General features: G+C 36.3%; 1 pseudogene; it reads right to left on the reverse strand.

Moving 5' to 3' along the window:
• Positions 1–12,441: 12,441 nt before the first annotated feature.
• The window catches only part of LOC105883277 (developmental pluripotency-associated protein 4 pseudogene), a 49,869-nt pseudogene continuing 35,062 nt past the window's right edge, over positions 12,442–27,248 (reverse strand).

Here is a 27,248-nt window from a genome sequence, read left to right on the forward strand (position 1 = left end):
ATGAATCTCAGCTAAAAATGACAATTTATGGCTTGATTCCTCTCACTCTAGCAATATATCGGGAGCTTTATCATGATCCCAGAAACTCTTCTAAATGATGAAGGTCTGTTTCAATCGTCAATTTGTTGATGACAACCAATTGCCATTAGATGGAAGATACCATTTACCTAAAATTTAGAGGAGCAGGAAATGCTGAGAGATCAACATAGTATATGTTGATATGAATGTTTTGTTTGAGCTGAGGCAGTGGACTCTAAGAAATTCTTTCTCTCAGTGAAGATGATACCATGGTACAGATGTTATTTGGCACCCCAGAACCTCAGCAGCATCATGGCAGACTGATCACATAAATCGCCCGAGTGACAATGTAATCTTATCCTTCTACTTTGATGGTCAGTCCTGCCATGTCACTCCTTTTAGCCAAAATGGTGGCAGCAAGGGTAAAACCACTGTGTATCTATGCTCATTTACACCCTCTGCCATTACCATGAGACTGTGTCCAGTCCAGCTTTCTGGATCATGGAAAACAAATGGCAAAGATATAGTCATTTCAATCAACACACCTGAACTCATACTAGGTCAGCAAAGACCAGAAGAACCACCCAGCAGATCTCAGAGTAAAATACTGACCAACACACTCACTACAATATAAATGATCACTGTTTTAGGTTGCAGAATTGTGGGATGGTTTGTGTGCTATGCATCACTCTATTGGAAACAGGTAACTAATATAAGCATTAAATAGAAGGTAAGAAAAGGACATAGCTAATAACCTAAGACAAAGGGCCTCAAGGTATTGATGTTTCCTTTTAATCAGGGACCGTTTTCATGTTCAGAATTCCATCATCAGAAGGCTGTTCCTATCAGTTAACAGAATAATTAAAACATCTGCTACAGTATAGCAGTTTCCTAATGAATATACCAGCAATAAAATAAGTGTTAAAAAAGGAATAAGACTTTGACCAATAAAGATAGTACTATTCCTCTGAGTTTTTTTTTGTCTTTCAACTAAAATGTACATAACAAAACAAAAATAAGAAAAGTTTGAAAGGCAGTTTAGTTAGTTGAATAGTGTCCCTCAAAAAGATATGTCTAACTTCCGGAACTATCAAATGTGACTTTATTAAAAAATAATCTTTGCACATGTAAATACATTAAGACTATCCACATTCTGGAGTAGGGTGGCCCTAAATCAAATAACCTGCATCCTTTTAGGAGATACAGAGAGAAAGTCAATTGAAGATGAAGCAGAAATTTGAGTTACGTTGCCACAGGCCGAAGGATACCAGGAGACACAAAAAGCAAAAGCAAAGAAAGATTCTTTCCTAGAGTAAGGACTATAGTTAGCATTCTACTTCTCCTCCAATCTAGTGTGAGCAGAATCCAGCAGGGAGCTGAGTTTCTACCCCCCAGAAGGGATCTGAGCTTATTACACCCCTACTAAGTGGCAATGAGGCAATGCTGGTTGACACTTTGTTTTTTCTGGAAAAGTAGAGTAGGGTTGGGTAAGAACTGCTCTTATTCCCTAACCATCTTCAATGAGGCAGTGTGAAGCCATGCTCCACTTTTATCAGGGTAATTTTTATAGGTCTAGCAGGGAGTTGAACATCCATCTGCACCTGGACCATCATGTAACACCTAGACAAGGTGACTTATGCACTAAAAATGAGATTAATAAGGATCCCAAACCTTATAAGCTAATACCTAAAATGTCCAGTGCACTATCAGTAGTCACCCATCATACCAGGAACCAATACAACCACAAATGGAATGAGAAGACAATCAACAAATGCCAATAGGGGATGAAATAAATGTTGGAATAATCTGAAAAGGATTTTAAAATACTGTAAAAGTGTTTCAACATGCAATTATCAACATATTTTAAAATAGAAAATGATAGAAAACTAAACAATGAGAGAAAATATAAAATTATCAAAGTGAAATTAATAAATTTGTAAGTGAAATAACTGAAATTTAAAAATTACTGAGCAGGCTCAGTAATAGCTTGGAAACAAAAGTGAAAAGTGTCTATGAACCCCATGACATGTGACAACAAGTATTAAAAACACAATACCACTTATAATCACTCTTTAAGAAAGTAAAATAAATATCCAGTTATAAATCTAACCAAATAAGTAAAACACATACAGGATCTATATACTGAAAGTAGCTACACACCAATTATGAAATCAAAGAAGATCTATTTAAATAAATGTAGATGTACCATATCCATAATTTGAAGACTCAATATAATATCCATATCACTTCTCCCCAAATTGATATGCAGATTAACACAATTCCTAATAAAATCCTACCAAGATGTTTTGTAAATGTAAACAAGCTAATCCTTCCATTTACGTGGAAAGAGAAAGGAACTAATGCTAATTAAAATACTTAAAAACAAAACAAAGTGAGAAGAATTGCTCAACCTTGTGTTGCCTTACTGTATGTCTACAATAATCAAGTTGACATGGTTTTGCTGAAGGAACAGATATATAGATCAATGGCATAGAGAATAAGGAAAGAAACTGAAACAAACATGCCCAATCCATGTTTGACAAAGATGCAAAAGCAAATAAAAGGGAAGAGAGATAGCTTTTTCAATAAATGGTGTCAGAGCAAATGGGTATCAGTAGGGAAAAAAAAAAAGAAATGAAAAAGAAAAATAAAGAACTTCAGCCTAAACCTAAAAATAAAATATATTAAAAATTAATTCTAAATCAATCATGAATTTAAATGTAACAAGTATAGTTGTAAAGTTTTGAGAAGAAAGCCTAGGAGAACAAACATATTTGGAATGCAGGGCTAAGCAAAGGCTCTTAGGACACCAAAAACATGATCCATAAAAAATAACAATAAATTGGACTTCATTGAAATTAAAAAAACTTTTGTACTATGAAAGATCTAGGTGAGAGAAGAAAATGACAATAGATTAGTAGAAAATATTTACAAACCACATATCTGACAAAGACTAGTATGTAGAATATATTAATAACTCACAAATCTCAACAGTAAAAATAAGCAAGCAATTTAATTATAAAATGAACATATATATAAACATACATTATGCCAAAGAGGAAATAAGAATGGCAAAAACATACATGAAAAGATATTCAGTATCATTAGACTTTAAGGAAATGGAATTAAAACCATAATAAAATACCATTACACACATATTGGATCAGCTAAATTAAAAATAATAGTGATAATCAACCAAATGTTTATGAGGATGCAGAGAAACTGGATCTCTCATATATTATAGATGAGAATATAAATTGTTATAACCACTTTGAAAAATAGATTGGCATTTTCTTATAGAACTAAATGTGCACTGACTATATGACCCAGCAATTGCTCTCTTGGATAGTTAGTCCAAAGAAATGAACTTATATTCATATAAATATCTCTATATAAATGTTCATAGCAGCTTTATTAGCAATAGCAAAATACTGAAAATCATCTACATGTTCTTCAACTGCTGAATGGTTTTAAAAAAAAAGCTGCTACATCTATAAAATTGAATGTTATCCAGAAAAAAAGATACAAAGATGGACTGTTTGATACATGCAACAACCTGATAGATCTCCAGATCATTATGTTTGGTAAAAATGATAGTTAGTATCCAAAGGTTAAATATTGTGGGATTCCATTTATATAAAAACTAGAGATGGAGAATAGATTAGTAGTTGCCAGAGACAGGGATGAAGATGTGGGGGGAGTATATGTAAACACAAGGAGGTAGCTTGAGAGAGACTTCTTTTATGGTGCTGAAATTATTCTGTGGCTTAATTTTGGTAGCAGTTTCACAAATTTATTAATGGATAAATTGGTACAGAATTACACGCACACACCCATACACACAGATGAATGCAGGTTGTAAAGGTGATAAAAACTGAGTAAGGCCTGCAGACTAGTTAATAGTTATGCACTGATGTCGATGTTCTGGTTTTTGGTATTGTATTATAGTTAGATAACTTTCAGCAATTGGTAAGTTGGGTGGAGGGTTCATGAGACTTTGTACTCTTTTGTTATTTCCAAAAGATGTTTTAAAAAATAAAAAAATCAAATTTAGAGTATAATTTTGCTTTTCATAATGTGGGCAAGTCCAAATATAATATGAAATTCTAGCAGTATCTCAGTTACATTATTTTTGTACTAACTCAGATGAAAAGAATTTTGAATTTTATGCCTGTTAATTATATTGTTAAAATGCCCAGAATTATGCTAGGATATGAAAAGTTCAAGTCCCCAACAAAGAATAAATAATTTAAAAAGTTTGCCTGCCTGGCTGGTCCAAAGGTAATGAGTTAACTCACCTGATTTTTCAGTCAGTTACAGATTGAACTCCTTGTTCTACTGCTTCTCCCTCTTCTCACTACTGCACTAGACTAGTCTTAAAAAAAAAGTTTGCCTCTTAGAGGCAATTATACCATATTTTAATTAAATAAAAATGTAAAAGAATCATTTATTATCAACTTATCTTAATAAGTTACAGGAATTTTATTTCCAGGCATCATTGTCTCACCATCCTGCTTATATACACACTGGCATGGCCAATGTTTTCAGTCAAAATTACTCAAATACTTGGCATAGTCGCCCTGATAGACACGACCTCTCCTAAAAAACTTCGTAAGGGGAAATGTTAATATCTAATGAAGAATTAATTAAGAAAAAGTAATCTAATGAGGGTCATAAGGATGAGTACTAATTCACATCATACCTTTCTCTCTGGACTAAGTTGAGGACTGGGCATATTTTAAGCTATTGCAGGTCTGTATTTTCTAAAGGCATTGTGAGGATTAACCTTACTTTCTCTCAGTTATTACATCTAAAGGGGCTGCAAATCCCATTCCCTCTTTCTTCCAGAATTCATTTAGTATCCACTTCCTTTGTTGCCATCCTGATACAAAGTACAATCGGCTGTCCCCAGAATTACTACCATGGCATTCTAGGTGGTTTCCCTCCTACTGCCTTTGCCTCCTACACTCTATTCTCAACAGAGAAACACAAAGATACTTTTTTTAAAGGTGAGTTAGATTTTACCATGCCTCTGATCAGAACCCTCCGATGACTTACCATCTCACTCAGAGTAAATGCTAAGTCCTTACAATGTAGTGCAGACTGTGATCTGGTCTTGTACCTGTCCAACGACCACCTCATCTCCTACAACTCTCCCTTGTTTATGTCATCTGGCCACAGCAGCCTCTTGACTATTCTTTAGGACAACAATCATGTTCCTTACTCGGGACTTGTGCTCTTGCTATGTGTTCTACTTGGATCACATTTCTTGCAAATAAATTCATGCTTCTCTCCTTCACCTCTTCTGCTCAAGGGTCAACTTATCATTGAAGTCTTCCCTGTTTACATTATTTAAAATAGGTCTATCTCCCTAACACAGCCATTTAAAAAAAATCCATGACACTTAACCAAAGCCTGGCATACCATACTTGATATTTGTGTGCTGAATGTCTGCCAAATTCTAGAATGTTAGCTCCACAACAAATACACACACACACACACACACACACACACAAATACAAAAAAATAGTACCTACCTATAAAGATAAGAATTGAGTAGGGGAGTCATCAACACCTTTAAACTGTTGTAGAGAGCAGGTAGTCACCATGATTCCAACTCTTCAAACAAGCACTTTACCAAGCACAACTTCTATATCTTTGCTCTGTCTCCCACCCACACTCTTTACTGAACATTGGGATACAAGGCAGACAAAACAAACCCCAGCTATGTATTTAAAAGTCTTGAACACTGAACAATTCTAAATACAACAAAACAATTAGAGTTCAATTGAAGAGATAATAAAGGCAATATAGAATTCTGAGAAAACTTGCTTATTTTGATAAAATGTATTTGATAAAATATATTTTTATATGTATTGGCAAAAGAAAAAATCATGTTTGAGGCTTTATTATATATCTATTATAAATGTATATATATGTATATATTTCATTTTAGATACACAGAAATCATAAGGATTTGAAAATATTATCACCATTTTAAAGTTGAGGAATATTAGTGTCAGAGATTAATCTGCTACAATCTAAGATCATAAAAAAAAAATCAGAGCTAGAGTTTGAACTCTAAGTCTTTCTGTATGTATAGCTCTTGCGTTTTCCATTATACTATGCTGCTCATTAATGATGATTTTGGAAATTAAGGATGGTAGTGACAATTTCACAATCCATCATAAAAAAAGAAAATGAATAATTTTATTATTTTTCATAACTAAAAAAATTAACAAATGCAAATAAACATAAAACTGTTCAATCTCAATTATAGGAATAATTTAAATTTAAGACACTAGATACATTTTTAATGATAGTATTCAGAGTTGCCAAGGGTTTAGTGAAAAGATTTTTTTCCTACTGCTAGGAGTTGTTAGAAGAACTATTTCTTTGGAGGATGAATTGGCAATACTTATCAAGAATATTTTAAATGTTAATATTTTTTAACTCAGTATATCAACTTCTGGGAATTTATCCTAGGAATAAGCACATAATTCTACATAAAGCACATTCATTACCTTAAAAAAATGGTAACATCTTCAATGCAAATGAATAAAAAATTATCATTATTGGAATCCCTTATAAATAAATTTTATTCAGCCTTAGTCATGATTTCATGTATTTTTAATGACATAAGAAAATGATTTGGTATAATATTATATAATAACGGGAGTCTATAAAATTATATCATCTCATATTTTGTTTTTAAGCCTGTTTCATGCTATCTGTGACTGGAAGTAAAAAAATTAGTTTACAGCCTTTTTGTATTAGTGGTGTATATCTCTGTCATTACATCTAAGCAGTGATGACTTCACCTTATAATGGAGTAGAGAGTGGGGAAACAAGATTGATGATCCTTATCTTTGCTCCCCAAAGAGATCCTATAAGAAGACTGAGAAGTAGTTATAGTCCCAAAATAAGCAATTCTAGCAGGATAAGGACCACATGGGGAAATATGCAAGTTTTTTGCCAAAAATCTGGTTAAGTTCAAAACAGTAGTGGAGTATAGAATGAACAGAAGTTGTAACTTCATTAAAAAGTTTAGTGCAAAAAGATATGACAAACCTACAGGTAAAATCATACTCAACAGGGAAAAGTTGAAAACTTTTTTCTCTAAGATCTGGAGCAAAACAGATATGCCCATTTTCACCACTTCTATTCAATATAGTACTGGAGGCCCTAGACAGAGCAATTAGGCAAGATGAACATATAAAAGGCATACAAATTGGAAAGGAAGAGTTAAATTATGTCTGTTTTCATATGTTATAAACTTATATATAGAATATCCTAAGACTCCACCTTTTTGTTTTTTTTTTTTACTTTCAGAACTGATAAATTCAGTAAAGTTGCAAGACATAAAATGATCTTACAAAATTGGTAGTGAACTATTGAACTATTCATAACTGGAAAAGATAATTAAGGAAACAATTTTTTATAAGAGTTACCAAAGAAAAATACTTAGCAATAAATTAAACTAAGGAGGTGAAAGATCTCTCCAATGAAAACTATAAAACATTAATGAAAGAAATTGAAGATGACACAAATAAATGGAAAGATATGCGTTTATTTATGGATTAAAAGAATTAATATTGTTAAAATGTCTGTACTACCCAAAGCACTCTATACATTCAACATAATGTCAAAATACCAATGACATTCTTCCCACAAATAGAAAAAAAAACAGTCCTAAAATTCATGTGTAATCACAAAAGACACCAGATAGCCAGAACAATCTTAAACAAAAAGAACAAAGCTGGAGGCATCACATTATCTAATATCAAAATATACTACAAAGCCATAGTAACCAAAACAACATGGTACTGGCATAGAAACTGACACTCAAATGAATGGAACAGAGCAGAGAACCACAAAATAATTGCATGCATTTAAGGCCAATTGATTTTGACAAAAGCTCCAAAAACACACATTGTTTCTTCAATAAATGGTGTTTAAAAACTGGATATCTGCATGCACAAGGATAAAATCAGACCTTTATCTTATACCTATACAAAAATCAACTCAAAATAGATTAAAGACTTAAATGTAAGACCAGAAACTGTGAAACTACTAGATGAAAACATATCTCAACACCTCCATGATATTGTTCTGGGCAATGAATTTTTGGATATGAAACCAAAAGCACAAACAACAAAAGCAAACAGAGACAATAAGATTACATCAAAACGAAAAAGCTTCTGTACAATAAAGGAAACAAGAGAGTAAAGAGACAACCTACAGAATGGAAGAAACTATTTGCAAACTATATATCTGATGAGATTAATATCTAAAATATGTAAGGAACTCAAGTAACTCAATAGCAAGAAAACAAATAACCTAATTAAAAATAGATAAAGTATCTCAATACACATTTCTCAAAAAAAAGATATACAAATGATCAATGAGTATATAAAACAATGCTTAATCATCAGAGAAATGCAATTCAGAACCACAATGATATGACATCTCACATCTGTTAGAATGACTGTTAACAAAAAGATAAAAAGTTAGCACATGTTGATAAGGATGTGGAGAATAGGGAACCCTCACACACTTAGTAGGAATGTAAATTAGTATAGCCTTTATGGAAAATAATACGGAGTTTTCTCAAAAGATTAAAAATAGAACTACCATTCCCACTACTGAGTATATATCCAAAGGTAGTGCAATTAGTATGTGGAAGAGATATCTGCACTCCCATGTTTACTGCAGCATTATTCACAGTAGCCAAGGTATAGAATCAACCTGATTGTCTATTAGTAGATGTATAAATAAAGAAAACGTGGTGTATATATACACAGTGGAATAATGTTGCCATGAAAAAGGAGAAAAATCTTGTCATTTGTGAAACATGGCTGAACCTGCAGGACATTATGATAGGTGAAATAAGTCAGGCACAGAGAGGCAAATATCACATGATCGCACTCATATGTTGAATCTAAAAAGTTTGTCTCATAGAAGTAGACAGCAGAATGGTGGTTACCAGGGACTGAGTGTTTGTGGAAGGGAGGATGGAGAGATGGTAAAAGTTGAGGAGATGTTTGTCAAAGGTGCACAATTGCACTTAAATAGAAAAATAAGTTTAAGAGATCTACTATTGCACAACATAGTGACTATAGTTAACAATATATTGTATCCTTGGAAAATGCTCATAGTGGATTTAAAATGTTCCCATTGTAAAAATAACTATGTGAGGTAATGCACATGTCGTTTGGCTAGATTTAGTCATTCTTCAATGTATATATTCTTCAGAACATCATGTTGTACACCATAAATACATACAATTTTGTCTGTCACCTAAAAAAAAAGGAAAAGTTTAGGGCCATTCTCTTGTTTGACTCTATCTTCTTAATATCACTCATCCCCTTGTATGGAACATTATCTCTGAAGTCTCTAATTCTTCTGGAAATTTCACTTCCTCTACTTGAGATTAGATTATGACATGAACTTGCTCTCTCTATGTATAGATATAGATGGAGATGTAGATGATATATAAATAGATACATAGAGATATATCTTACCCATGGTTTTAAGAAAAGCCACTTAACTAGTTATAAATGGCTGTATCTTTGCTACACAGTAATGATGAGGCTGGCTCTAACTGGTTTCTCTTATACCAAAATTTACAGAAAGAGTAACAGTGGTGATAATGAGCAGCTTATCTCAGACATGATCTCAACAGGAACTCTGGTTGCCTCTCAATGACAGGTTCATTAGTGAATTAAAATTTATATTCTGTTTATAACCTTTTGTTACTCTTTTCATATTTTTTTTATTTTCTATGTTTTTTCAAAAAAATAGATAAACACGTATTTCTTATATAAGCAGAAATACATTAACACAGTGTCGGAAGCATTCATGAAATTTCAGCAGTAATGATTGAAACAATTACCCACAATTCATTTAATGTGTACACAGAATGACTTCTTAAATATCTATTGCCTTGACTCATGGTGTGATATAATAGAAGGAACATGGATTTTGGAGTAAAATTTGTATTATAATCTTAGCCCAACAATTCAGAATCTTCGTGATCTTGGACGAATCATTTGAACTGAGAGAGTTTCTGCACCTTAGAAGCCCAGATTATCAATCCCTGCCTTCCACAGTTTTTGTGAAGTTTACATGAAATTAATTGACATGAAAAATGTAATTCACAGTGTTTACTTTCTATGAGATAGCTAAAAAGAAAAATTTTAAATTCTAAAATTATTTTTGGAAAAGTCCATGATTCATCACAGTTCTTTCTTCTTGTGTTTGCCATGAAATAACAAATTCTTGCAGAGAGACTAATTTTAATATCTTCTGCTCTGGCCCTGCAAACCTTCTATAATCCACTTCCTTCCAAAAATTGATTTTATTGCAGCATAAATGTACATGAGTAGTTGTAAAGTACGTCCTAAACCCCTAGCAACCTGCAGGGCTCAGGCTGTTTAAGTAATTTAAAGGAAGCATTTCTTATCACAGATTCCTTGAAACATAATAAGACTGTGATTCCTGGTCTAGCTGGTGAGCCAGGAAATTGAATCACTGTTCTGAATGTCATTGTGGTGGTAGACTTGCTTCCAAGATGCCTGCAGTAAAGAGTTAGCCTAAAAGGCTAATTGAAATATTTTTGTGATAAGGGAGGCTGTCAATAGCAGAGAATTATCGAACAGATTGTACCTAATAATGTAAAACAGTGTAAAAACAACGATACTTTGAAATTAGATATGGCTTGTGAGTGAATCAGTCCTCATTATTTGAATAATTTCTGTCTTCTGAGTTTGAGCAAACATTATGATGTAGATATTGGGATAGAAGCCAGAAAATCCTGAAAAGTTGAAAGCTTGTCTCTCATCCCTAGAAGAGAGAAATCCAGTGGAATAAAGTAAGCCTTTGTTGACAAGACTAAAGAACATTTCAACCAATTTATCAGCCACAATCAGTGCACGTGCACACACACACACACACACATACACATATACACACACACCCCTTTCAAATTTCTTAATAGAGTATTGGTAACATAGTGTCTCTTTGAACTAGTGGGGTTGAAGCCAGGGTAAAAATAGGAGATGGGATTCCAATGCTGTCCTCAACTGGTAATGAGAAATATTGATATAAGAGCCCCTGAGATAGTCATTGCACTCTCTTGAAAGCTATTCAAACTGTTGGGGCTCTATTTGGCTTTGCTTGAAAAGACTGAATGTAGATTGTCTGACAATAGAGAATAATTATAGGATTTTTTTTTATTTCGGCATATTATGGGGGTACAGATTTTAAGGTTTCAATAAATGCCCATTTCCCCCCCTCCCCCCACAAGTCTGAGTCTCCATCATGACCATCCCCCAGATGGTGCACATCTCACTCATTATGTATGTATATACCCGCCCCCCTCCCACCTGCCCAATACCCTATTACTGTAGTACCTATGTGTCCACTTAGGTGCTACTTAGTTAATACCAGTTTGCTGGAGAATATATCTGGTGCTTGTTTTTCCATTCTTGGGATACTTCACTTAGTAGTATGGGTTCCAGCTCTAACCAGGAAAATATAAGATGTGCTATATCACCATTGTTTCTTAAAGCTGAATAGTACTCCATGGTATACATATACCACATTTTATCCAATGTGTTACTTTTCATAGCTTCACTGGAGGGTAACAAAGTCCCTGCTCTTACTAATAAAACAGTATTGAAAATTGCCATTAAAACATTAAGTGAAAAACAGCAGATCTTTTCCAAAACTGACAGCATTATAAATTAGAAAGTACACAAATTAAAAACTAATCAAACTCAGATACATTAAATATATGCAACTTTTTTTTGCTTATTTCTACAAATAAAGCTTTGTGTTAATCATACTTCAATAAAGTGGTTTTAAAAACAAATGAATCATGTAAGAGAAAGTCTTGCTTTTTGTTCTAATCCTTTAAGAACTTTAACAAAAATTTGCATGCAATAAATATGGTCCCCTAAACAAAACAGATGAATTATTTTTATATTCATATATTCAACATTTATTATGTATTATGACTAGGAAGCTTAAACATTTTTTCCTTTTATTTTTTCCAGCATATTATGGGGGGTGGTGGTGCAAATGTTAAGGTTACATATATTTTCTTTGCCCCCATCGAAAGCTTAAACATTTTAGGCACAAAATAAACAAAACAATTATAAGTATATACAATATTAACAAAGTGCCTTGTGTTTTTAGCCTTTAGTCAAGCTAGAAGTCCCAGGTTATTAAGAGAACTTTGAAAAATGTTTTGTAAATGAAGAAGTAACAGTCTGTCTTTGTTTTAAAACACCAGTCCTCATGGCCTGTGAGCAGGTATGAAGTTGACCAGAGTTCCGCTGTTAGTGGCACCATGGAATCAACAGTCAAACTTTTCTGCTATTTATTTACAATTAAAGATGAGTCCTTTTTCACGGTATTCTATTCCCACTGAAGGCTTTTTATTAAGACCTTGTTCCTTTGAACGCATGTGGGACACAACATATTGTCCTCAAGATGCGGGGGTGGGAAGTTGCAGGAAGGAAGCAGGAAGAGTGCACTCACTCTGTCTCCCGTCTTTTCTGGAACCGAGGCCTGTCCAGCATGAAACTGGAGGCGAACCCAACCATCTGTGTCTGCAGGGAGACTTTTCCCATGGACCACACACCACCTGACATCACAGTTCTCCTGTGGAGATTCCACTGCCTCCATGGATGACCCAGCCCTGGCTGCAGTTCTGGCCCAGGAAGCCAACACAGCCTCCGGGGCAGAAGTTGTCACCACAGCTGTATTAACTCCCTCAAGAAGAGAGGCAGACTCGGGGGCAGGGAACCCCTCCTCAGGGGGAGGACATACTACAGGAAGATCAGTCCCCTCACAACACAGCCTTTGCCCTGAACTTTTCAGGGACATTTCCTTCTCTACATTTGATTTTCTTTTGGATGATACCCGGATCTTGGCCTCCTTGGCTGTGGAAGGAATATCCTTTTGATTTGAATATGCATATTCACATAACCGTCTATATACCTCCAATTTCTGGCCTTTGCTGCTCAGCTTTAATTGCTGGCACCAGGCCCGTACAATGTCCCGGTGAAGCAGATTCACCGGGGGCAGTTTGGCAGGTAAGGGAGGAATTGGTATCTTCTTCCGGGGTTTGGGCTCTTCATTGCATTCTGCCGCCTTCTTTGGGCAGGACTCTTCGTTATGCTTGGCAGACCTTTTCCGTTTGGTCCCCTTCTTTACTGAGGTTCCCGGTACCACTGTGCTCTGTTGATTGGCAACCTGCTGATCGCCTCCTGTTTCTGCCTGCTCTTGTTTAGATTCGGAATGTCCACATTCCTCCCTGGACTTCTCTGGAGTTCCACTCCTTGCCTCTTGCGTTCCCCATACCTGGAAAGAAGTGGAGGTTGAATAAAAAGAAAAAAATGTTCCAAAGTGGCCCCTGGCCCAAGACTGCCCATTATAGGATTTTTAATATGGTTTTCCTGATATGATTGTTCTCAAGTAGATATGCATATGTATAAAAATTGGTAGAGATATAAAGGTTGAAAATTAGGATATAAGGATTTAATTTTAAAAGAAAGCAAGATAACTGAAAGTTACATGCATTAGTTAAGATTTGTAAAGGCCCATATTTGTAAAAGTCCTCTTTCCAAAACAATCATTTAGAAAGAAACATTTATAAAAATTAGAAGATAAGTTAACATTTGACGATTTGAATACAAAACCAACTTTTGAGAATAAAAGTACAAATACTGTGGTTTAAGTTTTTCTGTGTGAAAGGAGAAAATGTAATTTGAAAATAACAAATAAATAGGTAGATTTATCAAAATATCATGAATCCTGAGAACTTCTTGCCCCTTCTGCCAGGTGAAGGCACAGTAAAATGATGGCCATCTATGAACCCGGAAACCAGCCCTCCCCAGACACTGAATATGCCAACATCTTGATCTTGGACATAGCTTTAGAACTGTGAGAAATAAGTTTCTATTGTTTATAGTCCACCCAGTGTATTTAACTCTTACTTGAAAAATCATAAAATACGTATTTTGTACTATGAATAATTCATATTCATACTGCTGTCTATGGAAGGTTTGGTTGTTTAAGGTAAACAGACACTGCCAAATATAGTTATTTACCTTTTATCAACTGTTTGAATTAAAAATACTGGCTTACCAAAAGATATGTACCACATTTAGAATGAAAAAATGATATGTTTTTCACATGTTAAAAAACTGACTAAAATTAGAATTACTTAGTATTCCTTCTGACTTAAGTAATTCACTAGGATGTCCAGGTTTTTTCCTGTGAAGTTGAAAAACAAGTGAATTTTACATATATACTATTTATTATAGAGCACTTTTGCATCCTTGTATTTAAAATATACAAATAAAGGGGGATTTTTTTGTGAATATATATATATATATATCATATTACAGACATGGCCTTCAGAATTTATAGGCTTTTATAGATAAGAGTACTGATACTACTTCATTCCTTTATGCATATTTTTTTTGAAAAACAACAAAAGGGCTGATAATAGCTGAGTGAAAAAGGCATAGGCACCATCTATTATTCAGACACACACATTCTTGTACTGAATTACATGCACTCATATTTCATTACTGTTCATCGTGTTAGAAATTCAAATTAATCATGATGCCTTTCAGCTGCTCTTGATCACAACAAAACTCCCTAGGCATTTCTCTCTCTTAAGGTAAAAAGAGGTGAAACTGATTGGCATTTAAAAATAACACCACCTCTAAGATTTTATATTGCTTTTAACTCTCTCCAGCTCTTGGGTGGTTAGCCATGAAATTATGCCTGCTTTATAACTGTTTAATTTTAGTCCATAATGAAAAGTGATTATAGAATAGCCAAAGGCTGATATGGTAAGTGGCTCTCAGAACATTTTTTTAAATGTTTTATAGAATTTTTTATTGAATTAGTTACAGAATACACCAGGGGAACTCCCCTCTTTATTAAGACTGGATAACACTGCCTTTACAAAGTATATTTGAATTTCTGCATACACTTTTATTAGTACTATAGACAATCGTGGTTTGCATTGAATTGTAGTGAAACAGATTAACTCATGTTGCTGTGTGTTTACTTCGTTAAAATAGTTAGAATATGTACATAAAAATGTAAAATTTATTAAATCAAATAGATCTATAGAATTTTTCCTTAGTCAGAATAGTTGATTTTAATAATAATTAATTATATATTAATTATTTATAATGAAAATACTCTAATTTGACCAGTGAGAGAAAAATCCCAGAAATATCATTCAGAATATATAATTAATTAAATGTTTGATTTGGCCAAGAATATTGTTTCTTATGGTAAAACATCATATCTACTTATGTTGAGAAATCTCCTAGATACTTTTCTCACCATTTGCCTTCTCCACATGATTTGGTTCAAGAAAATTTCTCAAAATCCATATCTTTTTTGGTCACAGATTCCAAATTTACATACTCACTCCAACTGGACATGTCCTCTTGAGCATGTTTCAAATCAGACTACCTATTTTTCTTCTTCAGTATCCTCTTTATGACTTCCTATTCCTGCTGATAATATTACCCTGGTCACATTTTTTTTAAAATATGTTTTATTAACAACTGGCAAAATAATTATTTGCAGAGATTGTTTAAAAAATTGAATTAACGAGCCCTCTCTCAGACTAGGGAATATAACTTTGTATGACAGCAACTGAGGGAATATATTCTCTAAACCAATGCTTAAGTTATTCTTATGTATTAGAAAGGTTAAAAATCATCACACTATTTCACAAATCAGTAAACAAAACCTGACTACACCTCAGCAACATCATATATCAAAACATCAAAATCAAAATAATATAAAGCACAATAATTGTATATCAGTATATGTACACAAATATCTCTCCCTCCTTCCCTCTTTCAAGGAATTCAATAATGTTTTCTAAACTTTGGCTCAAATCCATATAACTTCAAATCTAATGTGCAGAATTATTTGAAGCCTACATGAGGGTTACTACGCCAGGAAATATTGAGAGAAAACTATTCTGTATCTTTGGATTGCCTGGAAAAATAGTGGATGATTTTGTTTTTCTTTTGTTGTTTTGGGGTTTTGAGAGTGTCTCACTCTGTTGCCTGGGATAGAGTGCTGTGGCATAAGCCTACCTCATAGCAACCTCAAACTCCTGGGCTCAAGCAATCCTACTGCTTCAGCCTCCCACGTAGCTGAGACTACAGGCACACACAGCTATGCCTGGCTAATTTTTTCTATATATTTTTAGTTGTCCAGCTAATTTCTTTCTATTTTTTAGTAGAGATTGAGTCTCTCTCTTGCTCAGACTGATCTCAAACTGCTGAGCTCAAATGATCCACCTGCCTCGGCCTTCCAGAGTGCTAGGATTACAGTAATGAGCCACAATGCCCAGCCCCAAAATAGTGTTAATCATATTTCCAGAATTAGTAATATTAAATAAAATATATGAGCTGTATGATATTTGAAACTCAATTTAATAATGTATTATTTTTATTGAAGCCACAGCTATTTATAACAAGATACAAACCATAAAATCTTTATTACTTCACGTCTTTTTTTTCCCAGCATATTGTGGAGGTATAAATGTTAAGGTTACGTATATTGCCCTTGCCCCACTCCCCACTCAAATCAGAGCTTCAAGCATGTCCATCTCCCAGTTGGTGCACATTGCAATCACTATGTATGTATAAACCCATCCCCTCCTCCCCCACCTGCCCGACACCTGATAAATGTTATTCCTATATGTCAACTTAGGTGTTGATCCATTAATACCAATTTGCTGGTGAGTACATATGGTGCTTGTTTTTCCATTCTTGAGATACTTCACTTAGTAGAATGGGTTCCATCTATATCCAGGAATATATAAGAGGTGCCATATCACCATTGTTTCTTAAAGCTGAGTAGTACTCCATGGTATACATATACCACATTTTATTAATCCACTCATGTATTGATGGGCACTTCGGTTGTTTCCAAATCTTTGCAATTGTGAATTGTGCTGCTATAAGCATTCGAGTGCAGGTGTCTTTTTCATAGAGTGACTTTTGTTCTTTTGGGTAGATGTCCAGTAATGGGATTGCTGGATCTAATGGTAGATTCACTTGTATCACTTTAAGGTATCTCCATATTGCTTTCCACAGTGGTTGCACAAGTTTGCAGTCCCACCAGCAATGTAGGAGTGTTCCTATCTCTCCACATTCATACCAACATTTACTGTTTTGGGACTTGTTAATAAAGGCCATTCTCACTGGAGATAAGTGATATCTTATTGTGGTTTTGATTTGCATTTCCCTGATGATTAGAGATGTTGAATATTTTTTCATATGTTTGATGGCCATTATTCTATCTTCTTTTGGAAAGTTTCTGTTCATGTCCTTTGCCCACTTTTTTTTTTTAATTTTTTTTTTATTTTGGCATATTATGGGGGTACAGATTTTAAGGTTTCAATAAATGCCCATTTCCCCCCTTCCCCCAAAAGTCTGAGTCTCCATCATGACCATCCCCCAGATGGTGCACATCTCACTCATTATGTATGTATATACCCACCGTCCCTCCCCCCTCCCCAGTCCCACCTGCCCAATACCCTATTACTGTAGTACCTATGTGTCCACCTAGGTGCTACTCAGTTAATACCAGTTTTCTGGAGAATATATCTGGTGCTTGTTTTTCCATTCTTGGGATACTTCACTTAGTAGTATGGGTTCCAGCTCTAACCAGGAAAATATAAGATGTGCTATATCACCATTGTTTCTTAGAGCTGAATAGTACTCCATGGTATACATATACCACATTTTATTAATCCATTCTTGGATTGATGGGCACTTGGGCTGTTTCCACAGCCTGGCGATTATGAATTGTGCTGCTATAAACATTCGAGTGCAGGTGTCTTTTTTGTAGAGTGTCACTGGATCATTTGGGTAGATGCCCAGCAATGGGATTGCTGGATCAAATGGTAGATTCAGTTGTATCGCTTTAAGGTATCTCCATATTGCTTTCCACAGAGGTTGAACTAGTTTGCAGTCCCACCAGCAGTGTAGCAGTGTTCCTCTCTCTCCGCAACCACGCCAGCATTTATTGTTTGGAGATTTTTTGATAAAGGCCATTCTCACTGGGGTTAAGTGATATCTCATTGTGGTTTTGATTTGCATTTCCCTGATGATTAGAGATGTTGAGCATTTCTTCATATGTTTGTTGGCCATTCTTCTGTCTTCTTTAGAAAAATTTCTGTTCAAGTCTTTTGCCCACTTTTTGATGGGGTTATTTGATTTTTTCTTCCTAATTTTCGTGAGTTCTAAGTATATTCTAGTTATCAGTCCCTTATCGGATGCATAGGATGCAAAAATTTTGTCCCATTCTGTAGGTTGTCTGTTTACTTTCATGACTATTTCTTTGGCTGTGCAGAAGCTTTGTAGTTTGATCATGTCCCATTTATTTATTTTTGTTGCTGCTGTGATTGCCTTTGGGGATTTCTTCATAAACTCTTTGCCCAGGCCGATGTCTAGGAGAGTGTTTCCAACTTTTTCCTCTAGAGTTCTAATAGTTTCATATCTTAGGTTTAAGTCTGTTATCCAGCGTGAGTTGATTTTTGTGAGAGGTGAAAGGTGTGGGTCCTGTTTTAGCCTTCTACAGGTGACTATCCAGTTTTCCCAGCACCATTTATTGAAGAGAGATTCTTTTCCCCAGCGTATGTTTTTGTCTGCTTTGTCAAAGATGAGATGGCTATATGAGGATGGTTTTATATCAGGATTCTCACATCTGTTCCACTGGTCAATATTCCTGTTTTTGTGCCAATACCATATTGTTTTAATTACTACAGCTTTGTAGTATATTTTGATATCTGGCATATTAATGCCTCCCATTTTGTTTTTGTTGCCTAGAATTGCTCTTGATATTCGGGGTCTTCTTTGGTTCCATACGAAGCGTAAAATTATTTTTTCTATATCTGTGAAAAATGCTGATGGGATTTTAATAGGTATTGCCTTGAATCTGTAGATCAGTTTGGGTAGTATACACATTTTGATGATATTGAGTCTGCCGATCCACGAGCATGGTATGGATTTCCATCTGTTTACATCCTCTGCTATTTCCTTCCTCAGTGTTTCATAGTTCTCCCTGTAGAGGTCTTTTACCTCTTTGGTTAAATATATTCCTAGGTACTTTAATTTCTTTGTTGCTATTGTGAAGGGAATTGAGTCTTTGATTTGGTTCTCAATTAGATTGTTGTTGGCGTATATGAATGCCTCTGATTTCTGTGTATTGATTTTGTATCCTGAGACTTTACTAAATTCATTGATCAGTTCCAGGAGTTTCTTGGTTGAATCCTTGGGCTTTTCTAGATACAATATCATATCATCAGCAAACAGTGAAAGTTTGATCTCTTCTGCCCCTATTTGGACACCTTTGATTCCATTTTCCTGTCTGATTGCTGTAGCCAAGACTTCCAGCACTATGTTGAACAGAAGTGGAGATAGTGGGCAGCCTTGTCTGGTTCCAGTTCTAAGTGGGAATGATTTCAATCTTTCCCCATTCAGTATGATGTTGGCTATGGGTCTGTCATATATGGCTTGTATCATTTTTAGGTATGTCCCTTCTATGCCTATTTTCTTAAGTGTTCGTATCATGAAAGGGTGTTGAATTTTGTCAAAAGCTTTTTCTGCATCTATTGAAAGAATCATGTGGTCTTTGTTTTAGCTTCTGTTTATGTGGTGAATTGCATTGATAGATTTACGTATGTTGAATCATCCCTGCATCCCTGGCATGAAGCCCACTTGGTCGTGGTGGATTATTTTTTTGATAAGTGTCTGGATTCGGTTAGCTAAGATTTTGTTGAAAATTTTTGCATCTATATTCATTAGGGATATTGGTCTGTAGTTTTCTTTTTTTGTTGCATCCTTTCCTGGTTTTGGTATCAGAGTAATATTCGCTTCATAAAAGGTGTCGGGGAGGTTTCCGTTCTTCTCGATGTTGTGGAATAGTTTCTGCAAGATAGGTACTAGTTCTTCTTTGTAAGTATGGTAAAATTCAGGTGTGAAGCCATCTGGACCGGGACTTTTCTTTTTAGGGAGATTTTTAATTGCTGTTTCTATTTCAGCTGTTGAGATTGGTCTGTTCAGGAAATCTATTTCTTCCTGGTTGAGCCTAGGGAGGCTGTGCGTTTCTAGAAATTTGTCCATTTCCTCCACATTTTCCAGTTTGTGTGCATAAAGATTTTTGTAGTATTCATAAATTGTATCTTGTATCTCTTTGGGATCAGTTGTGATATCTCCTTTTTTATTCCTGATGGAGCTTATTAGAGATTTCTCTTTTCTGCTTTTCGTTAGCTTAGCCAATGGTGTGTCAATTTTGTTTATTTTTTCAAAGAACCAACTTTTTGTTTTATTAATCTCCTGAATAGCTTTCCTGTTTTCAATTTCGTTTAGTTCTGATTTGATCTTGTTGATTTCACTTCTTCTGCTGGGTTTGGGGTTGGTCTGTTCTTCTTTTTCCAGCTCTTTGAGTCGTTTCATTAAATTGTCTATTTGTGATCTTCTTGTCTTTTGGTTATAGGCATTTATGGAGATAAACTTTCCTCTCAGAACTGCTTTAGCTGTGTCCCAGAGGAGTTTATAACTTGTCTCTCCATTGTCGTTTTCTTCATAGAAGTTTTTTATTTGTGTCTTGATTTCTTCATTTACGAAGTAATCATTTAGTAGGACGTTGTTTAATTTCCACGTTTTTGTGTAGAAATGTGAGTTTCTGTTAGGGTTGATTTCTAGTTTTATTCCACTGTGATCTGAGAAGGTACATGGTATGATTTCTATTTTTTTAAATTTCTTGAGATTTTCTTTGTGTCCTAGGATATGGTCAATCTTAGAGAATGTCCCGTGAGCTGATGAGAAGAACGTATATTCAGTGGATTTTGGGTAGAATGTTCTGTAGATGTCTGTCAGACCCAATTGTTCTAGAGTTTTGTTTAAGTCCATTATTTCTTTATTAATTTTCTGTTTGGAGGATCTGTCTCGTGCCGTCAGTGGGGTGTTGAAATCTCCGGCGATTATGGAGTTGCTATTAATCCATTTGCTTAGCTCCAGCAAGGTTTGCTTTATGAATCTGGGTGCACCTAAGTTGGGTGCATATATATTTAAAATTGTTATCTCTTCTTGTTGGACTGTGCCCTTCACCATTATATAATGACCCTCTTTGTCTTTCACTACTTTTGTTGGTTTAAAAACTAAATCGTCTGAAATTAGAGCTGCCACACCAGCCTTCTTTTGGCTTCTATTTGCTTGGAATATTGATCTCCACCCTTTTATTTTTAGTCTATATGCATCCTTGCAGGTTAGATGTGTTTCCTGAAGACAGCATATACTTGGCCTGTATTTTCTTATCCATTCAGCCAGCCTATGTCTCTTGAGTGGAGAGTTTAAGCCATTCACATTTATTGAGAGAACTGATAGGTAAGGTAGATTACTGATCATTCTGTTGGGTTGGATGTTGTTGCTATGATTTCTGTCTTGAGCCATTGTAATATCTGGCCTTTAATATCTTTGGGTTTTGGTTGTTTTTATATTCGTGGGTTATTTTTATGATGTTCCGTGCATAACGCTGTTTTAAGTACTTCTTGTAGGGCTGGTCTTGTCTTGGTGAATTCTCTGAGCCTTTGCTTGTCTGAGAATGTTTTTATTTCTCCTTCATATACGAAGCTTAGTTTTGCAGGGAATAATATTCTAGGCTGGGCATTGTTTTGTTTCAAAAGAGTGAGAATGGGGCCCCAGTCTCTCCTTGCTTGTAAAGTCTCATTAGAGAAGTCTGATGTTATTCGAATTGGCTTTCCCTTGTATGTTACTTGCTTCTTTTTTCTTACAGCTCTTAGAAGGGCCTCTTTAGTTGATACTTTGGTTAGTCTGATGACTGCATGTCGTGACGTCTTCCTGTTTGCGTTGAATCTCCCAGGGGTCCTCTGAGCTTCTTGAACTTGTATATCAAGATTTTGATCAAGGCCTGGGAAATTTTCCTCTATTATATCTTCAAACAGCTTGTCCAACCCTTGAGTGTTGTCTTCTTCCCCTTCTTGTAACCCTATGACCCTCACATTAGGTTTCTTCACATAATCCCACAGCTCTTGTAGGCTTTGCTCTTTTCTCTTGTTTCTCTGCTCTATTTCTGTGACTGATTTATTTAATTGGAGGGTGTTATCTTCAAGCTCTGAGATTCTTTCTTCTGCTTCATCTACCCTGTTCTTGAGACTTTCCACTGTATTTTGTAGTTCCTTGAATTGATTCTTCATTTCCAGGAGTTCGGTTACACTTTTCTTCAATGTGTCTATTTCTTTTCTCATATCCTGGAGACTTTTTGTGGTTTCTTGGTGTTGGTTGTTGAGTTGTTGTTGCAGCTGGGTGAGTGTTCTTATGTTCCACATACGAAATTCCTCTTCTGTCATATTGGTTGCCTGATTTTGGTCGGTGTCCGTTTCTAGTGGGCTGGTGCTCCTCTTTGGGGGTGTGTTTTCCGTTTGGTTCTTCATATTTCCTGAGTTCTTTCGCTGATTTCTTCCAATGTCGATCAGTTGTTGTTTCTTTCCTTAGGTTATTGTTTGGGTATTCACACACCTTGTTTAGTTTCTGAGGCGTTAGGTGGTTCCTGTGGGTGAAATTGGACCACTCCCTGTATATTGAGTCGGTGGGTGCCGTGGAAAGGCTGTGCAAGATGCCGTCCCTGTCAGTAGGTGGCATTTGCTTGGAGGAACAGGCTATAGTGTTGATTTTGAGTCCTGTTATCAGCTCTTGTTCTGGGCGGAGCTGGGTTGGGTAAGCCTGCCCTCAGGCCGTTAGCAGGGGTCAAAGTTCTGTTCTCTGCTGTCAGGGCGGGGCTGGAATGGTCCCACTCAGCCAGAAAGTCTGGGTGTGGGGGTGGGGCTGTCTGAGACCCACAGTCTGCAGCAGGCCTGGCTTCTTTCCACCCTCCCCAACTCCGCAGCTACTCCTGGGCCTCTGCCAGCAGGCCAGACCACAAGCTACCAGGCCTCCCCGGACTGTGATGCCAGCGGGGAGGTTCCCTGCACAGGAAAGCCACCTGGGTTGGGCGCAGGGGCTCCTCCTGGGAGGAGGGTTGCCCTCTAGGACGCCGATCCGCCCCTGGAGGCACACAGCCCTCAGTAGGCTGTTCACGTATAACCCTTCTGTGCCCCGGGCAATGCTAGCCCTCGGTGCAGGGGATCTGGTCTGCAGGTCCGACCTCTGGGTCCCAGAGTTCAAACTGTATTCCCACCAGGGAGAGGATTTCCGGTCCTAATTCACCCACAGGGAGCCCAAGCTGGGTCTATGTCTCTCAGCCTCTGAGTCGGCACCGTTTTCCTGGGAACACGGTGCCAGCAGCACCTGGGAGGGCGGGCGGGGTCCCAAACGGGAAGGTCCCGTTCCCTGGAGGTGCCTCCGGCTGGTGGCTGTATTGTCTCTCTGGGCAGCCGCGGGTAGGGTCGGCGGAGGGGGGGAGGAGTCAATATGGCGCCTGCCGCGGGGCTCGGGTCTGTGCACACGGAGGTGCCCGGAGGAAGTTGGGAACATGGTGCCACGTCTGCTACAGGCTCGCCGTTGGCAGGCGGCGGCAGTCCTTGGGCTGATGTCCGCAGGTCTCTCCACCCGCTGGGGAGCCCACCAGCAGTCCCGAATGCAGGGGAGGGGCAACAGCAGATCCACCTACCCTTGCCGCTGGTCTCTGGGCTGCTCCGGTGGTCTCAGCCTCCAGTTCTCCTCCGCAGCCTCCTCCCGTGGTGTCTCCCGGGGTCTCAGGTACCCCTCCTTCCGGCCCTTGTCCGCTGTATGCTTGTCTTCTTGATTCTTTCCTCTAGTTTTCTGCCCACTTTTTGATAGGGTTGTTTGATTTTTTCTTACTGATTTTCCTGAGTTCTAAATAGATTCTAGTTATCAGCCCTTTATCGGCTGTGTAGCTTGCAAATATTTTCTCCTATTTTGTGGGTTGTCTGTTTGTTCTCTTGACAGTTTCCTTGGCTGTGCAGAAGCTTTTTAATTTGATCAGGTCCCATTTATTTATTTTTGTTGCTGCTGTGATTGCCTTTGGGGTCTTCTTCATAAATTCTTTGCCTAGGCCAATGTAGAAGAGTATTTCCAACATTTTCTTCTAGAATTCTAATAGTTTTATACCTAAGGTTAAAGTCTGTTACCCAGTGTGAATTGATTTTTGTGAGAGGTGAAAGGTGTGGATCCTGTTTCAATCTTCTACATGTGGTTATCCAGTTTTCCCAGCACCATTTATTTAATAAGGATTCTTTTCCCCAGGGTATATTTTTGTTTTCTTTGTCAAAGATTAGATGGCTATATGAGGATGGTTTTATATCTGGGTTCTCTGTTCCATTCCACTGGTCAATGTCCCTGTTCTTGTCCCAGTTGCAAACTGTTTTAATTACTATAGCCTTGTAGTATAGTTTGAAGTCTGGTAAATGGATGCCTCCTATTTTGTTTTTATTGCCTAGGATTGATTTTGCTATGCGGGGTCTTCTCTAGTTCCATATGAAGCATAAAATTATTTTTTCTATATCTTTGAAAAATGATTATAGTATTTTAGTAGGGATTGCATTGACTCTGTAGATCACTTTGGGTAGTATAGACATTTTTACAATGTTGATTCTGCAGACCCACGAGCATGGTATGGTCTTCCACCTGTTTACATTCTCTGCTTTTCCTTCTTCAGTGTTTCATAGTTCTCCCTGTAGAGATCTTTTACCTCCTTGGTTAAATATATTCCTAGGTACTTTATTTTCTCTGTTGTTATTTTGAAGGGAATTGAGTCTTTGATTTGGTTCTCACTTTGACTGTTGTTGGCATATATGAATGCCTCTTATTTGTGTGTATTGATTTTACTGAATTTATTTATCAATTCAAGGAGTCTCTTGGTTGACTCTTTGGGGTTTTCTAGGTCTGCAAAACTAAGTTTTGTATATGAAGGAGAAATCAAGATATTCTCAGATAAACAAAGACCAGCCCTTCAAGAAGTAATCAAAACAGTGTTACCCATGGATCAGCACAATAAACACTCACAAATGTAAATCCACTCAAAAGCAAAAGATCAAAGGCCAGATACCACAATGGCTCAAAAGAGAAAACAAAACAACAAAGTTCAACCCAACATAATGAATAGAAATCTGCCCCACCTATCAGTTATCTCAGTAAATGTGAATGGCTTGAACTCCCCACTCAAGAGACATAGGCTGACTGAATGAATAAAAAAATACAAGCCACATATCTGCTGCCTTCAGGAAACACATCTAACCTGCAAGGATGCAGTTAGATTAATGGTAAAGGGCTGAAGAACAATATTTCAAGCAAATGGAAGCCAAAAGAAAGCTAGTATGGTGGTGTTGATTTCAGATAGTTTAGTTTTTAAATCAGTTTTTTTAAATTAGTATTAAAAGTAATAAAAGACAAAGAAGGTCACTACATAATGGTGAAGGATACAGTTCAAAGAAGACATAACAATTCTAAATATGTATGCATCCAACTTAGTTGTACCCAGATTCATAAAGCAAACTCTACTTGACCAAAACAAATGGATAAACAACACCATAATAGCTGTAGACTTTAACACCCCACTGAAAACACAGGACAGATCCTCCAAACAGAAAATTAACAAAGAAATAATGGACTTAAACAGAACTCTAGAACAAATGGGCCTGACTGACATTTACAGGACATTCTACCCAAAAACCATGGAATATATGTTCTCATCAGCTCATGGGACATTCTCTAAGATTGACCATATCTTAGGACACAAAGCATGTCTCAAACAATTTTAAAAAATAGAAATTATACCATATATCTTTTCAGACCACAATGGAATAAAAGTAGAAATCAACCCTAACAGGAACTTTCATTTCTACACAAAATCGTGGAAATTAAACAACCTTCTGCTGAATGATCACTTCATAAACAAGGAAATCAAGATAGAAATCAAAAGATTCTTTGAACTAAATTACAAAGGAGACACACGTTATCAAAACCCGTGGGACACAGCTAAAGGAGTCCTGAGAGGAAAGTCTATTTCTATAAATGCCTATACCCAAAAGTTGAAAAGATCACAAATAGACAACCTAATGAATCATCTCAAAGAGCTGGAAAAAGAAGAACAGACCAACCGCAAACCCAGCAGAAGAAGTGAAATCATTAAGACCAAATCAGAAGTGCATGAAATTGACAGCAGGGAAACTATATGGAAGATTAATAAAACAAAAAGTTGGTTCTTTTAAAAAATAATCAAAATTGACACACCTTGGCTAGACTAATGAAAAGCAGAAAAGAAAAATCTCTAATAAGCTCCATCAGGAACAATAAAGGAGAAATTACAACAGATGCCACAGAGATACAAGATATAATTTATGAATACTACAAAAACCTCTATGCACACAAACTGGAAAATGTAGAGGAAATGGACAAATTCTTAGAAACACACATCCTCCCTAGGCTCAAACCAGGAAGAAATAGAATTCCTGAACAGACCAATATCAAGTACTACAATTGAAACAGAAATAAAAAACCTATCTAAAAAGACAATTCCTGGACCAGATGGTTTCACAGCCGAATTTTACCACACCTACAAAGAAGAACAGGTGACTATCCTGTAGAAATGATTCTATAATGTTGAGAAGGATGGGATTCTCCCCAGCACATTTTATGAAGCCAACATAACCCTGATACCAAAACCAGGGAAGGATGCAACGAAAAAAGAAAACTACAGACCAATATCCCTTATGAATATAGATGCAAAGATTCTCAACAAAATCCTAGCCAATTGAATCCAGGTGTTTATCAAGAAAATAGTCCATCACAACCAAGTAGGCTTCATTCCATGGATGCAGGGATGGTTCAACATATGTAAATCTATAAATGTATTTCACCATATAAACAGAAGCAAAAACAAAGACCATATGATCCTCTCAATAGACGCAGAAAAAGCATTTGACAAAATCCAGCACCCTTTTATATAAGAATGTGCAACAAAATAGGCATAGATGGAGCTTACCTAAAAATGATACAGCCTATATATGACAAACACATAGCCAACATCATACTGAATGGGGAAAAATTGAAAACATTCCCACTTAGAACTGGAACTAGGCAAGGCTGCCCACTATTCAACATAGTGATGTTCTATTCAACATAGTGATGGAAGTCCTTGCTATAGCAATCAGACAGGAGAGTGGAATTAAGGGTTTCCAAATGGGA

This window comes from Microcebus murinus, chromosome 3, assembly GCF_040939455.1.
Source record: "Microcebus murinus isolate Inina chromosome 3, M.murinus_Inina_mat1.0, whole genome shotgun sequence".
Classification (NCBI taxonomy): domain Eukaryota; kingdom Metazoa; phylum Chordata; class Mammalia; order Primates; family Cheirogaleidae; genus Microcebus; species Microcebus murinus.